The sequence below is a fragment of the Rhinopithecus roxellana genome, chromosome 7, assembly GCF_007565055.1.
Source record: "Rhinopithecus roxellana isolate Shanxi Qingling chromosome 7, ASM756505v1, whole genome shotgun sequence".
NCBI classification, from domain to species: domain Eukaryota; kingdom Metazoa; phylum Chordata; class Mammalia; order Primates; family Cercopithecidae; genus Rhinopithecus; species Rhinopithecus roxellana.
Genome location: NC_044555.1, coordinates 86,298,189 through 86,305,843, shown reverse-complemented (window position 1 = coordinate 86,305,843; position 7,655 = coordinate 86,298,189). Strand labels below are relative to the sequence as shown.

At 40.1% G+C, this 7,655-nt stretch overlaps 1 non-coding gene across 1 annotated transcript; it reads left to right on the top strand.

The window, feature by feature from the left end:
- The first annotated feature begins 6,101 nt into the window (after positions 1-6,101).
- On the top strand, positions 6,102-6,220 carry LOC115898798. Its single transcript, XR_004058464.1, has one exon. It is a non-coding gene; the product is annotated as a 5S ribosomal RNA (ribosomal RNA).
- Positions 6,221-7,655: the final 1,435 nt, after the last annotated feature.

Genomic DNA, 7,655 nt, shown 5'->3' with positions numbered 1-7,655 from the left:
CTACAAAGTCATGTGGCAAGGGGTATGGATACAGAAAGGAATTTTTGAAAACTTTGGGTCGTTAAGTCAATCCACAACAAGAGAGGAGCAGAAGCAGTTGCTCTGAGATCAGCACTACCACATACTGATGTGCAGGTGTATCCTCCACAACAACATCTGGTGAAAGGGAGGGTGGAAGCTGGAATACAGCCACACTCCACTCCCCAAAGCCATGCATCCTGGCATGGAGCTGTGTCCTTTTTCTAACAAAAGCATTACATGGGTTATTAGAACCTTGTTCAAGATTCACCAGGAAAGGGTTCAAAAGCTATTACTGTGCCATGGTCCATCCAGTAGATACAATTTCAAACTTTATCATGTTCTTCAATTCTATGCTCTCTACTTCATTTATCCCCCTTGACTACAAATTCACCCTTCCAGATATCATTTTAAACATATGCAGCACGTATGAATCTCGAGCCACAAACCCAGGTTACCAAGCCATTTAACTTATTTTCTGTGGCTACCCTTAATTTCCTTTTCCCATCTCTATTTAATGGTGGAAAATTAATTCCAGTCACTTCTGCACCATCCCTTCTCCAGAGTTGCATCAAATATATGGGAGACTTATATACCATCATGCAGTCCGTGGAAGATCTGGCATGTAGTCATTATCTAGCCAACAAGATGTGAGAATGATGTGCACCCATAAAATCCTTCTATATGTGATTCCCCATGCTCCTTCTCCAAGATGGAACCTTGGAAACTATTAGCTAAAGATGGCAAAACCATAAAAGGGTAAGAACCTTGAAGCTCTGAATTACATGGAGTATAACAGCCTGAATATTGGAAACATTATTTGAGAATTTGCATGAGAAGAAAGAAACTTTTACTGTACTAAGTCACTGATATTAAACTTGATCTTTTCAGTAACTAGAATAATGTTAATTAATGAACACAGACAATCTGGACAGCAGTTTGACTGGGAAATATAGTATGATGACCAGGCTGCATCTAGAACTCGCAAGACTGTTATAATCACTAACTCAAAGCACAATTCATTGGTATGGGTTTTTCTCCAACCACATTAAGCTTCTCAGTGCCAATGTGGGGTAGGCAGAGTCCTTTTGCGGCCCCCAGGTCTCTGCCTCATCCTCAATAATTTTTAACACCAATATCACTATTTTTCTCTCCAACGTGCTCCTGTCATGATTCTTGGAAGTTTCAGTATCTGTGAAGATTATCCTTCTAGCACCTTGTTGTGCCAGGTCATTTAGGCAGAGGCATGTGTCTTACTTACTGAAACGAAGATTCTTCTACAAGAATTTATTGAAGAAGTGCTCTCAGGAGCAGTCAGGAGTAAGGAAGGGAGGGAGCAGAATAGGACAAAAGCAGTAAAGATGTAGTGTCGCTGAAGTCTAGCTCAGATTGATCCCACAAGGAGCTCCAATTGGCTGAGTATAATTCTCCAGAGAAGAGTACAACTATGGGCTGATAAGCAGCCAACTTTCACAGTATCCTGCCACAGCCCAATAAGGGCACCAACAGCCTGCTACAGCATGCTACCAAAAGTCATCCTCCAGTAAGAAAAAATAAATATGCTTTTTTGTGTGTGGTCTTCTCCTTCAGAAGGAATCTGACCAGACCACTTCTTTCCAAGATGATTTGGCCAGCTGCCTGGCATAAGTACCCAGTCAGCCTCAATGCCAGTCCAAGGTCATATCAGACAGACATCTGCATCATAGCAAGCCACCTGGGAAACGCTAGTGCTAAAAGCTAAATCTCCATTTAGAATAAAAAGCAATAACATGCAGGTGTTGGACTAAATTGTTATCACCTCCACTTCATTTCAGCTGAAATAATTTGATGTAGCCCTTAGACCTATTATCTCATAAGGAATTTTGTGAACTCGACCTGTAAAATAAAGCTGAGGGAAAGACAATTTGCACTACTAACCTGAGGTCCACAGGTTTTGTACAGAGATTTCCAGGTAGCTAACTTTTTCATCATTTTTCAGAGTGGTTTTGAGTTAGGGCCACAGAATTATTTTTGCAATTTAAAAAGCCATTTCATGAAGAAATTTTGACTCAAGAAATGTTCAGTGAGTTCTTGAAATTGAATTGGCAGGATAAATTGTGGCCCTTGTCTTTTCAAAGTGATCAAAGAAGACCTACTTACCCTCTATAATAACAAACTGCTCTAAAATTCACTGTTCTTATTGCTGATGATTTATCAGCTCCGTTTTTTAAAAACTTCACCCACCCAGTCTAGACAACTCCAGAAAAGGGCTCTGTTTTCATTCAGTTCCACAATCTATTGGTTTCTAAAAATAGGTGTGTGTATCATATACATATATGCATATATAAATATGTACAAAAACTAAAATATTGGGTAAGGTTATCCTCGTACCTCAGGAATTGTATTTGGTATGACAAATAATTTATTTAGCACAAATGTGCCAGAAACTGTGCTAAACACTAAGATCATCAAAGAGAATGAGACACGTGTCCCACCCTCAAGTTGCTCACACACCCCTGGAAGAGAAGGACCTGAAATCAAATAAACTTTAACAGAGCTGTGGTGTATGGAAAACAGAACAATTTTGCATGGGATGGTTTGGGAAAATTTCATTGAGAAGATGGCATTTTATATGGCATTTAAAGGCAAAGGCGTGTGTATTGCCTGGTAACTCTGGGGTATTTCTATTTAACTTATTAAATTAATATTCAAATTTATAAAATAATCAATGGATCCATTTTTCCATACTCAGAGGGGTCACTGTTTTCCCAGGCAAGTGAGTTTTGAAGCTTCCAATATAAAATACCTAATCAAAAATCATAGGTAATAAATATTTTTGGCATCTAAAGCTAAGTCTTGCTCAGGAAAAAAAAGAGAGTGTTTGATATAGTATAAATAATGATAAAAGAAGAAAATTATATAGATCTTATTATTTCTCACCAAATTATTTTCTTTACTCATTCAGTTCAACAAACATTTACTGAAATGTTTGTAAGCCATGCATGACAATGGTATTTGATATGAGGAAGTATAGTTGTATATGCAAAATCTGAATTTTGGAACTTTAGAATGAAACCTCAGACAATGAAAATACCCATTTTTTAAAAGACAGCGAAATGATATCAATAAAATTGTTTAATGCATTGCTCATATTTCTTTCACTAAAGGCTTTTCTTGCAGCCAAAATTAAAATGAAATAATTCTGGACACATATTAACTGTAAGCACCCCGAGGATGGCAGGAACACAAGTGAGTACAAGGAGCACTCCCACCTCAAGGGAGTCTGCCGCCTGAGTGGTTCCAGACTATGGAAGATGGATTAGGCATTGCTGACAACCATGAAATTGATGTAGCTAGAGAATGATTCAAGCATAAGAGTCACAGTCATAGTCATGGGATTTAGAGATGGAAGGAAATCCACTCATCAGGAACAGACGGTTGTTTGTCATTCACCCAATTTAAATGGCTCTTCCTGTACTGATACCATAGGTCAGGATTAAAGAATTAGAAGAAAAATTGGCATGTTGACCCACAAGCATAAGGTGGGCAAAAATAGGCCACCCATTTGAGCTGAAGTGATTTCAGGGCTCCCAACTCAACACTCCCAGTACAACCACACACACACAACACTCATACACACATCCTTACTCCAAATCTCAAAAACCCAGTCTGAAATTCCACACTTACAGAATCATTACAGTTTAAGTGTTGAATTCATTTCTGGGCCCAATTAAAGTAAAAATTCCTCTGGAAAACAAAAAGACGTACTTACCACATGATCCAGAAATTCCACCCCTAGAGAAATGAAAATTTACATTCCCACAGAGACCAGTACAGGAATGCTTAATAGCAGCTCTACTTATAATTGCCTAAAACTGAAAACTACCCAGATGTCCTCCAATGGGTGAATAAACACACGGTGGCTATCAATACCATAGAAAACTACCCAGCAAGAAAAGGAATGAAATATCAATGCAAACAACGACATGGATGAATCTCAAAGGCATTGTGCTGAGTGAAAGAAGACACTCCCAAAGGTTACATTCTGTTTGCTTCCATTTACATGGCTTCCTGGAAAAGGCAAAACTATAGAGATGGAGAACAGACGCGGAGTTGCCAGGATTTGGAAGTGGAGAGGAGAGTTTTGCAAAGGGGCAGCCCAAAGGTTTATTTTTTCTTTTTAGTTTTTTTGGTGATGGAACTGTTCTGTATCCTAATTGTGGTGGTGATTACACAAACATGCCTATGTTAAAACTCATAGAACTAGGTACCAAGAGAAACAATTTTATGATATATCAATTTAAATTTTTTAAAAAGACAGTGCATGCCAGTTTCAAAAATAGATGTGTATTTAGCTGTAATGTAGAAGGGCAATCAGATCCCCCCCCCACCAACACCCCAGAAAAAAAATGTGATTTATATAAAGCAAGAGGGAAGAAAAATTAAGGCATTTTGCGCACCTGGAGGTGGATTTGCAGAGGAGGTAACACGTGGTGAAGGAAAGGCATGAGTGAAGGGAGGGTAAAGTGCAAAGAAAATGAAGTCTGGGAAAACATGGAGTTTTCTGACATCAAATTTTGCCCAAGGAACAACTCTGAAACTCAGAACCATTAACAGCACCAATTCCAAAAGTTGAGCAGGTGAAATGACACTCCTATTCAATAAATAGATGCTAGAGGCCAGGCACGGTGGTTCATGCCTGTAATCCCAGCACTTTGAGAGGCCAAGGCAGAAGGATGACTTGAGGCCAGGAATTCAAGAACAGCCTGGCCAACATAGCAAGACTTCATCTCTACTGAAAAGAAAAGAAAGGAAATAGAGGCCTGGAAGAAGAGAGAGCTAACTTAAAAGGTGAGAGGGATAAGCAAACTAAAAGAGAATGTGTTTCCATAAGCAATGCCACAGTGAGTATTGCCTCTCACCTTGAGCACAAGGCAGAGACGAGTCTGTTCTCCCTCAAAGGTAGTGTCAAGGTCATCTGCCTAACCAAATGATGTTTTGCCCTTGATTAATGAATCCTACAGCCTCTTGTCAACTCTCAGCCTTTGAAAGAAAATTATCCATCTATTTACTTATGCTTAGCAAGAGGCTGCTTTTGGCAAAGACAAATGATAATCATCAATTAAACAAGCCTTCTAAACTTTAAGTCTCTCAGGTGAGGCACTTGCCCTTGGAACCATCCATTTGTTCCATATCTAATTCTAATCAGTGGTTGTCAACCAGGAGCAGTTAGGTCTCCAGTGCTGCTAAACATCCCCCAAGGCAGATGACAGCCCCCATGAAAAAGAATGATCCAGCCCCAAATGTCAATAGCACTGAGGTGGAGAAACCCTGCTCTACATATTCTAATAATACTCGAAATTTTTCCATTACCTCATTTACATACCACCTTTCCCTGAAATAACTTTTAATCATTAGAGGTTTTTCTAACACATGTGTGATGTGGCGGCGGTGGGGTGGGGGGGTCTGGTTGGGTTTCTTGACTTCACAGATGAAGTTACTGATCAACCACAGGAAGCAGCTAAATACAGTTGCTCAGACTCAAAAACCAAGTTGCTGCAGAACCGCATGCTCATCCACATATGCTAAGTACATTTTCCACATTTGGTACTTTTTATGGGGCAAATAAAACCCACGTTGCTTTCTCAAGATCACACAAAGATCAGTGTTCTCCATTGAAATGTCACCCAGCTTAGGGAAAAGCAAAGAAAATGTGCCTGTCTGCTGAGGTTGAGGAGTCCGTCTCTGGGAAGGGACAGTGAGATGATGAGTATTTTCATGTCTCCTGAAAGTTTAAAAAACATGAATTTTTAAATTTTCAATCTAATAGCCAGAAAAAATCTATTAGTTTTCACTTTGTTTTTTCATTGTAGAATAGAACACAAACAAATCTAATGACACCCCCAAGAACCTTCTGTACCCCCTTTCTTATCCTCATCAGCTCCCTCTCCCAAAGCTCCAGCTGTCCTCAACTGGGCAATGTTGAATTCCCATTAACCCAAATGTAGACTAGCAAATTCTCTGCATAATCCAAGACACAAGGAATAGGAGGTAAACTAAACCCAAGTACATCTCTTTCAGTGAAGGTTTAATAAAAAACATTAGTCTACGGCCATACCACCCTGAACGCGCCCGATCTCGTCTGATCTCGGAAGCTAAGCAGGGTCGGGCCTGGTTAGTACTTGGATGGGAGACCGCCTGGGAATACCGGGTGCTGTAGGCTTTCTTGTCTTTGGCCGGGCACGGTGGCTGAAGCCTGTAATCCCAGCACTTTGGGAGGCCGAGACGGGCGGATCACGAGGTCAGGAGATCGAGACCATCCTGGCTAACATGGTGAAACCCCGTCTCTACTAAAAATACAAAAAACTAGCCGGGCGACCTGGCGGGCGCCTGTAGTCCCAGCTGCTTGGGAGGCTGAGGCAGGAGAATGGCGTGAACCCGGGAGGCGGAGCTTGCAGTGAGCTGAGATCCGGCCACTGCACTCCAGCCTGGGCGACAGAGCGAGACTCCGTCTCAAAAAAAAAAAAAAAAAAAAAACATTAAATTGCTATTCATCAGGCTCAAATGATTTCTTCCTGCACACGCTGAAGCTTCTTTCTTGCATCACAGACACTTGGATTTTTCAAACATTTGACTCCCACCTCTCATCTCCTGTCCCATCCAGGCTCAAAACATCAGCACAAAGGCACATTATGCTGCTGTCTTCACTTCTTGCTCAGTTTCTTGTAAAGAAAGAAAGCAATGAATATTGTCAAGCATAAATGGAGGCAGGTGTGCCACACCTTGCCTTCCCTCTGTGTCTGACATTTCAAAACACCTAATAGAAAAGTCTTGTACCAACAGTTGCCACTGCTAACTGCCTAAAGCACCAAATAGATGACTAACAGCTCTATCCCATTTCTTCCATCTACGCATTATTGTAAGCACAATACATTTGCTAGGGTGACAAGGACATTTATTCAAAGACCACCTGCCCCAAAGGCCTAATCTACGCAGACTCTTTCCTCTAAAGGGAGCTATGTTTCAGCCTGCACTTAAAAGCCACCTTACTAGAATAAGCTCTATAAGCTGTTTGTATTTATGTTATAGTGAAGTTAGAAGAGAATGATGCCCTAAAACACAGTTCTGGCTAGAAATCCTGGTCACTGAGCATTTGGGGATATAGGGTAGGTACTGAAACGTATATGTATTATGTCAGCAAACAGTAAAGTCTACCTTTCTACCACAGCTTGTCCAAAAGAAGTTTAAGATAATTGAACACGTAAAACAAATATACCCTTAAAAAAACTAAAATTAAATAATTTAAGGACACTACAGATGTACATATTCTATATACTGTGAGTTTGTGAGTTCTATGTGATGGTGGTTAGCACTCAAATTTTTTAAAGCCAAATGTCCTTTTGATGAATTCAAACAATAAGATATCATATGATACCCAGATGCCATCAAACACAAATTAAGGGAGGATTTTCTCAAGACATCAAGGTATGGCAGCCATATGTGGATGATTCCTACAGTGGTCCTGATTTCAAATATTTTATCATCTTGCCAGATCCCAGTGCTGATTTTTAGCTTAGAAAATATAGTCACAATGCATATAATGAAATGCTGGATTCTCAGCAGTAAGCTATCTCCAAATCTCACTGTAGGAATGTTTC